General features: G+C 40.7%; 1 pseudogene; it reads left to right on the top strand.

The window, feature by feature from the left end:
- Positions 1–2,337: 2,337 nt before the first annotated feature.
- Positions 2,338–5,463, top strand: LOC116322182 (annotated as a pseudogene).
- Positions 5,464–9,398: the final 3,935 nt, after the last annotated feature.

The raw sequence follows: 9,398 nt of genomic DNA, 5'->3' as shown, positions 1-9,398 counted from the left end.
CTCCGTATGTGTTCCTTCATGGTAAAGATCTCATCAGTGTAGGTCTGCTCATATCCTTTTCGAAACACGCCTCTCAGTTTTGATATTCATACAGTGTTGCCAACATTAAATTTAAAATGTGTTTTCTTCTGAGACTTTGTCTTGTACAGAGTGTTAAAGACCAACTTCTTATTATCCTTATTCACCTCTGCCGGGGCCATTTGGATAGATCTATGATAAGCATTGTTATATGCGTGTGAGATCGGGATGACATCTACATATCTCCAGGAGTTGGCAGATGTTAAGTACTTCCACATTCTACCCTTGAAGCTACGATTGAATTTCTCCACAACACTAGATTTAACCTCGCTAGCTGTTGAGAAATGCTTGATATTATATCACTTCATTAGCTGTTTAAAGACTGTATTATAAAACTCTTTGCCTTCATCTGTTTGTAGTTTCATAGGGATCCTTCCCTCATATCCTCGAAAGCGGCTGCTACAGCGGCCCCTGTCTTGGTTGTGAGGCATCTAACCCATGCGTATTTTGAGAATACATCGATACATGTTAGCAGGTATCTCACATTATCATTATCTGCTGAATATTCAGACATATGAACTAGATCGGCTTGAAACTGTTTGTCGATCCCATTCACCAATACTCTATTTCTGGGAAAGTGTATCCTAACAGGTTTATGGAGACTGTAAGTGTCGTCTCGTTCTAAATAACGTTTGACCTGAGATAGTGGAGGCATTACACCTGATGCCTCCCCCACCGCCATACACAGCTTATTTACAGCACCCAAACCTGCAGGATGGGCAGGATCATGATATATTTTATACAAGGTGTTTTCCATGATCAGTGCAAGACACAAATGACTAAGATGTTGATGTTAACATGTCTTTTTATTTAATTCAAACACTGGCACATACAGACAATGAATACTGAGCAGCATACATTAAATCATGTGTCTCCCAGCCCAGTAGTTTCCAATCATGTGAAGCAGTGCTGGTTTAACACGACGGGCATAACGACTTGCATCTAGCACAGGGTAGGGAATGTTAGTCCTCAAGAGCCGGTGCAGGTTTTAGATCTCACCTGGGTCACCACACCTGAATCAAATGATTAGTTCATTACCAGGCCTCTGGAGAACTTCAAGACATGTTGAGGGGCTAATTTAGCCATTTAAATCAGCTGTGTTGGATCAAGGACCCATCTAAAACCTGCAGGACACTGGCTCTCGAGGCCCGGAGTTCCCTACCCCTGATCTAGCAGGTATGCGATATTCCCGTTAATGGTGCATACTATGTGTGGCGCTGCTCTCAGTTCACACAGAAGGCGTTCTGCAACACTGCAGATTTGTGCTTTCACCTCACAGACGGTGTATGAGCATACAAACAGGCAGATGGCTGGGATGAATCGGTCCATCCGGAGCCTTTGCATCACCTCATCATAGTAGGTCTCAAAGAAATACTCAGGCAATTCAAACAGGCAGCTGTGTTGTACGTGACTGGGTTGGCCGGTTTGACATCCATAACACGTCTCCTGTAGATACTCATTCAGCGCCACCGACAGCAGGTGGAGGGTTACGAGTTACGAGCTGTTAAGAACGTACACGGTCCAAGTCCAGAAAAAAGGTATGAGATTCTGGACACAGATGGTAAACTGCTGTCAGACCCTAAATAAATATTCCTCTGTTGTTACAGCTACTGTTTCAGCTGCTACTCTTTGAGAAGTTGACATATTAGTTACATTTCCACAAGGAGTTTTTTTTCATGAGAATATTGTGCAGACACAAGAAAAGGACAGTTGGCTTTCAGCGTAAGAAGTAGTTTATCAAGATTGCAAAACCAGATGCTGATAAGAGCCCCATACTGCGTCACTGAAAAGAAATAGAGAGATTCAAATTTTAATTGTTGTGCAAACTTCCTGTAGATCTAGTTCTTCATAAGGGGTGACAAATCACCCCTAAACTGTGTTTTATTAATCTGCAGTGAATTCGTCCACAAAAAAGAGCTTTACTAAATTACTAAATAACATATTTGTAGAACTGCAGATACATCAGGTATTTTTCTATGAACCTGAAGAACTTGAAAAATCACTTATCTTGAACATAATGTATTTTTATGTTTCTTGGCCCTAGTGGACAAATCTATAAAGTTTATACATGTTAATATTATTGACTGTTATGTGTTATTAGGGTTGGCAAAAAATTCATGAAGATGCTCTTCTTCCACCTGAATCCAACCAAAAATAAAAACAAAAAAGAAGAAAAGACAAACAAAATACACACCCAGGGCATAGGGACAATGAGTTAGAAAGTGCATATTATACTTTTATTTACTGAATTATATTATATGCTACTGATTGTGGAAACACATTGGTTTTCCTCAGAATATTTCATGACTTGATACTCACCAAACACAAGGTTGAGACAGTGTTAGGAAAGAAAATTGAGTTAAATTGCAAAACGGGGTGCTGATAGCTGGGTTACGCTATGGCCCTTTCACAAGAATATATATTAGATGTCTTTTGCTTTCAGAAAGATAATGCTGTATTCTTGATGCAATATGTTGCGGTCCAAATTGAAGGCATTGCAAACCCTCACGCTCCCAACCGCCATCTAACGCTCTCTCATGTTTTAACTTTTACAAACTTCCTGTGGATTTGCATGTTTATCAGCAGTGACATACACCCCCACACCTAAGCTGTCAGAGTTGGATCAGACATTCTTCTGCAGAGGATTCATCAACAGCCAACAAGACAGCTTCACTAAAGGTACTAAAGGTGAAGCCATGAAAGATTTCCCAGGAATATTTCTCTAAATATGTATATGTGCATAAAAAAGCAGGAAATTCATATTCTTACACTGTCACATGATGTAAAAACACAAATTTAGTGTTATTTCACAGTATTAGTGCGGATTTTCAAGAACAAGGGTGATGTGCAAAGCTGTATCTAAACTTCAGAGGAGTAAAGTTCTTGCCATGCCATGAGGATATGGGAAAGAGTTGCTGAAGTCAGGTTAAGAAGAGAAGTGATGATCGATGAGCAGCATTATGGCTTTATGCCAAGAAAGAGCACTGCAGATGTAATGTTTGCCTTGAGAATGTAGATGCAAAGTATAAAGAAGGTCAGAAGTCATACGGGAGCGGAACAGGAGTATGTGATGGTAGTGCTGGACATGTATGAGGACAGCGAGACAGTGGTGGTAGGAGTGGCAGATGGATGCAAGGTGAGTGTGTGATTACATCAGGGATCGGCTCTGAGCCCCTTCTTGTTTGCAACATTGGTTGACAGATGAGGTCAGCAAGGAGTCTTTGTGGTCTATGATGACATTGTGTTATTTAGTGAGAGGACTGAGCAGATAGAAGAGAACCTGAAGAGGTGACGGTACACAGGGTAGAAGGGAAATCTAGAGAAATTTTGTTAGCGTGGCATGAGAGTGGCATGGGATTCAGATGGGGTGGCAAAAACGCCTCAGGTGAACATTAGAGGCAAGACTGTGATGGTTTTGACAGGTGCATGGATATATTGGACAAAGGAAGTGTAAGATGGGGGAAAAAAACAAAACTTTAGACAAAGTTCCCAAATGTACTGTATGTATTATAACATGAACACACAGAAGGTTTGTGTGACAGAGGACTCTGGTGACCCTTAAAGGGTGCAGCAGATAGAAGAAGAAAAATTAAATCACACTTTACAACTTTACTTACAACACTTTATTACAGAAAAAGTGTGCTTTTTTGAGGATTGCAAATTTGAAAATAATGCCCTTTCATGTTTGTCTAATTGTCTGGGAGCTATGTTGACACACTGTCTTAGATGAATGTCACCATAGCTTCAGTTTCAGTTTCCTACTAACTTTGACTGGGAAATGAACCTTTTACTTATTGTTTTTCTTTGTAGGTCTAAAGTCAGTGAGGGAGATGGCCACTAACTCTTTCAATCCAATCAATACAACTGCTGCACCTGATGGAAATGGCTCTGAGAATAGTAACTGTCATGATGGGCTGATACAGCCTATCAAAATCATGTCTCTCATAATTTATTCCCTGGCCTTTATACTTGGTGTGCTCAGGAATGGAGTGGTTATCTGGGTGACCGGCTTCAAGATGAAGAAAACTGTTAACACAGTTTGGTACCTCAACCTTGCTGTGGCTGACTTCCTCTTCACTGCATTTCTGCCCCTGAGTGTGACTTACACAGCTTTGGATTTCCACTGGCCTTTTGGCAAGTTCATGTGCAAGCTCAACACCACCATCAGCTTTCTGAACATGTTTGCCAGTGTCTACATTCTGATGGTGATCAGTGTGGACAGATGTGTTTCCTTGGTGTTGCCGGTCTGGGCTCAGAACCACCGAAGTTCATGAAAGGCATCCTATGTGAGTCTGTGTGTTTGGGTGGTGGCTTTGATTCTCAGTGCTCCATACTTCATCTTCAGGGACACTGAGAAAGTTTGTGACAAAATCCTCTGCTTCGACAACTATGCTCTTTCTGATGACTATGACACACCATCTGTGAACCAGTTAAGGCAATTTCGTCTTCAGGCCATGACTATCACGCGCTTCCTCCTAGGATTTGTTGTGCCCTTCACTGTCATTGTCTCGTGTTATGCTGTCATAATTCATCGTCTCAGAAGAAACCAAACGCTGACTAGCCAGTCAAGTCGCCCCTTTAAGATCATTGCTGCCATCATCATCACTTTCTTTCTGTGCTGGTCTCCCTTTAACATCATGGGTCTAATTGAGATGGCAAATTCCATGCCAGAATATTCAAGTGAGATATTAGATGATATCATCATAATTGGGTCACCAAGAGCCACCAGTCTGGCCTTTCTCAACAGCTGCCTGAATCCACTTCTGTATGTGTTCATGGGCCAAGATTTTAAAGATAAAGTCCGCAAATCCATCCTGAATGTGCTGGAGAGTGCCTTCAAGGAAGAGGAGACACGCACTCACACTTACACAAAGTCAGTGGACACCAGTCAGAGCCGAGAGAGTTCAGATTTGAATACTGAGGTATAAGAAACAAAAAAATTAAGCTGTAAAGCATATGTCAAATTGCTTATGGGCTTTTTACTACCTTAAGTATGATTCAGATATGTAACTGATGCAGTTGCACTATGCAGACTTGCTGCTGGTATCTTTGATTCACAGCTGTGCATTCAGGCTGCTTGTTTTTGAAATTCAAAAGAATTGTAAAATTCCTTTTCACTATATTTCATCATTATTATATTCTTACGTTCATCTGCTTTGTATAATATTTTTCAAAAATTTTAACAAAATGAACTTTTGTAAAAGCTTCTGTGTCTATGTAAAGAATATAATATATATGAATTTTTCCACTTTTTCACTTCTTCTCAGCTATGGTGGCATCAATAAAAGATGACAATGATGATCATTCTTTCATACCATCATTTAAATTTTGAGAGTATATTTGGACTTAACTGTTTCTCCACTTATACATCCTGTAATCACCACATGTGGGCTCAAAATAATTTTTTATTGTATTGTATATCTATAAATAAATCCTCATATGTGTATCAATTAATCCAACATCTAATAAGAAACATCCAGTGATAGCAGCTTCTCATTATCAAAAAACAAACAGAAAACACTGATTATTATAATATCAACCAGTAGAGGGAGCTGTTTGCATGCTAAAACTTCATTACACCGCAGCACATGATTGAGTTGCAACTTCTGATAACTTTAATTAAGAAAATCAGACAACGTGCGCTTTGTTTCTCTTTTGTGTTGACTAGACAGGAAGTGGTTAAATCATCTGTCATTTATGAAGCATAATTATTTTTGGTACACTTCTTATGCCAAAGCTATTTATTAAAAGTAGGCAAACAAGGGTGAATTAAGAGAATACAGTGTTTATAAGATGACATGTAATTATCCTGTGTAAATAAATAAACACACAATACAGACAAATACATAAGATGAAACATGTGTTTTGGACAGTTTTGTTTTCAGCACAGTTTTGTGTTCAGCCACACAGTTGCACCTGAAAGCAAATACAAATGCATATTCTCAGAGACATTTATTCAGATTAAGATAAAATCTAGTCAAATAAACATAAATATAAATGGAATAAAATGAACCTTGAATATATTGAATAAAACTCAAATATATGGAATAAACCTTGAATATATTGATTCACTTTGTAGTAACTCCCCATATTTGTATTATAATTTGCCTCTAGATACATTTGTGATAACTTTGAAAATTTTAAATGTTTGATTAACCTCATAACTTGACATTATTACTGCTCTTATTCACTTTTATTTACTTATTTTTTGGGCATTACTACTCATTACTACTGTAATTTTTGTAATTTGGCATAGCTTAGTGCCTTAATCTGGATCACTATTTGTGTTGTTTTAGCACTTGGGGCTCATGTTGACAAAATTCATTTGCTTTGTAACTTCAACTGTATTTGACATCAAGTAGTGATTTGGGGGTAATTAATTGAGTATAGCTACACTACATTCATACTGTTTGTCTTATATTGTTATGTCTTATATTATATCTTACATAAACTGCAGGTCTCAAGAAAATGATGGAGATGGCCAACAATAACTCAAACCATTAACTCTAGTATTAGCACCAGTACAACCACTACTGAAATTAGACACAGTGATGAGAGACTTTCTAACATTTTTCACTTCCTGATATTTCTCTTTGGTGTGCTCAGGAATGGTACTGGTTATCTGGACAACTGGATTCAAGATGAAGAAAACAGTACCTATTTTGGTACCTCAACCTTGCTGTAGCCAACTTCATTTACTTTGTAGCATTTCTACCCCTTAATGTAATAAACCTTGCTTTAGCCTTCCACTGGCCTTTTGGCAAATTCATGTGTAAGCGCAACGCCATGGTACTTATTCTGAACATGTTTGCTAGTGTCTACATTCTGGTGGTGATTAGTGCAGACAGATGTGTGTCTGTAGTGTGGCCCGTCTGGGCTCAGAACAACCAAAATGTATGTAAGGTTTGTGACTCTGGGTGTTTGGGGGGTGGCTTTGATGATCAGCTTTCCATATTCCATCATCATAGACACAGAGCAAGCGTGTGAGAATGAAAACAAAACTCTCTACTTAAACAACTACGCTATTTCTGATGACTATAATGCAGAATCTCCCAATATACTGCGACAATTTTATCATCCACCAATTAACATTGCCCACTTCCTTGTGCTTTTTGCAGTCCCATCCACTATCATTGTCTCCTCTTATAGAATAGAATAGAATAGAATAGAATAGAATAGAATAGAATAGAATAGTATGCCTTTATTGTCACTATACAGTTGTACAATGAGATACAGAGCATCTCCTACTCAGTGTAAACATGCGGGGGTACAGTTCTGCAGCGCTATATACATATGGACAGTATTAACATATGGAAGAAGATGTGTATATATATATAAAATGTACAATTTACAAGCCGTAAGTGATATGTAATAAATAGTGTTATGTATGTACAGTTGAGTTATTGCACATGGAATTGGTATAAATAGTGGTGGTCCATAGAGGAAGTGGGAAGTGGGGGGCTGTGTTATCGGTGCATGTGTGAGTTCAGGGTGGTTATCGCTTTGGGGAAGAAACTGTTTTTGAGTCTGTGGGTTTTTGTGCTGATGCACCTGTAGCGCTTCCCTGAGGGAAGCAGGCTGAACATGTTGAAGCCAGGGTGGGAACTGTCCTGGATAATGTTTGCTGCTCTGCTGAGGCAGCGGGAGGAATAAATGTCCATCAGGGAGGGGAGAGGGCAGCCGATGATCTTTTGTGCTGTCTTGACCACACTCTGAAGCCTCACTCTATCTGCCTTGGTGCAGCTGCCGTACGATACCATGATGCAGTAGGTTAGCAGGCTCTCAATGGACGAGCGGTAGAAGGTCAGCAGCAGGTTGGAGTTCAGCTTGTACTTCCTGAGGACTCTCAGGAAGTGCAGCCGCTGTTGGGCCTTCTTGATGACCGCTGAGATGTTTTCCGTCCAGGAGATGTCAGCAGAGATGAGGACACCAAGAAACCGGAAAGTGTGGACCCTCTCCACACACTCCCCGTTGATGTAGAGGGGGGCCAAGTCGGTGTTGTGTCTCCTGAAGTCAACAATGAGCTCTTTGGTTTTCTTGGTGTTCAGTGCCAGGTTGTTTTCTGAACACCATGCTGCCAACTTCAGGACTTCCTCTCTGTAGTCTGCCTCGTCTCCCTTTGAGATGAGTCCGACTACCGTGGTGTCATCAGCAAACTTGATGATGAGAGTGTTGTTGTGGGTTGGACTGCAGTCGTGGGTGTAGAGAGAATACAGGAGGGCTCAGCACACAGCCCTGTGGGGAGCCGGTGCTCAGTGTGCAGTGGAGGAGAGATGAGGGCCGAGTCTCACAGTCTGGGGCCGGTTTGTGAGGAAATCCTTTATCCAGGCACATGTGAGAGGAGGGAGGCCAAGAGTGACCAGTTTGGTGATGAGGATGTCCGGGATGATAGTATTAAAGGCTGAGCTGTAGTCCACAAAGAGCATTCGGACGTAGCTCTGCCGCTGCTCTAGGTGACTCAGCACAGCGTGGAGGGCTGTGGCGATGGCGTCTTCTGTGGATCTGTTTGCACGGTATGCAAACTGGTGGGGGTCAATTCTGGGGAGGTAATCCTTGATGTGCTGAAGGACTAGTCTCTCAAAGCATTTCATGATTACCGGTGTGAGGGCCACAGGGCGGTAATCATTCAGGCTGGAGATGGGAGACTTCATCGGCACTGGGATGATTGTGGCTGATTTTAGACAGGATGGGATGGCTGCCTGATCCAGTGAGAGGTTGAAGAGTCTGGTGAAGATGAGGGTGAGCTGGTGTGCGCATGCTCTTAGTACCTTGCCAGGTACTCCGTCTGGACCGGCCGCCTTCCTGGGGTTCACTGCTAGGAGCACACGTCATGTTGTCACAATCAAAACAATCATCTCAAAAGGAACCACTGGCCACCCAGTTGAGTCGTTCCTTCAAGATCATTGCCGTTGTCATCATATTTTTTCTGTGCTGGGCTCCCATTCAAATTATGGATCGAATTGTGATAGCAAAAAAAAATGGATACTTCAAATTGCATTATTGGCATTCCTTTGGCCACCAATACGGCCTTTCTCAACAGCTGCCTGAATCCACTGCTGCATGTGTTTGTGGACTAAGATTTTAAGAAAGAAGCCTGGAAATCCATTATGAATGTATTCAAGACTGTCCTCCGGGAGGAGAAACACTCTCACATTTACAATAAGTCAGTAAACACAAATACAACTCAGTTTTAAATACTAATGTTCAAGGGTTGCAATGACTTAAAGAAACATAGAAACAAAAGAAACATTACTCCAGAGGGAATCTTTCTAAACCTGTGTTGTTTGAATTGTATAAAAATATAACTGTTCTTATAATGT

The sequence above is a fragment of the Oreochromis aureus genome, linkage group 11, assembly GCF_013358895.1.
Source record: "Oreochromis aureus strain Israel breed Guangdong linkage group 11, ZZ_aureus, whole genome shotgun sequence".
Classification (NCBI taxonomy): Eukaryota; Metazoa; Chordata; class Actinopteri; order Cichliformes; family Cichlidae; genus Oreochromis; species Oreochromis aureus.
Note: the sequence above shows the minus strand (reverse complement) of the source record. Positions and strands in the feature narration are given on the sequence as shown.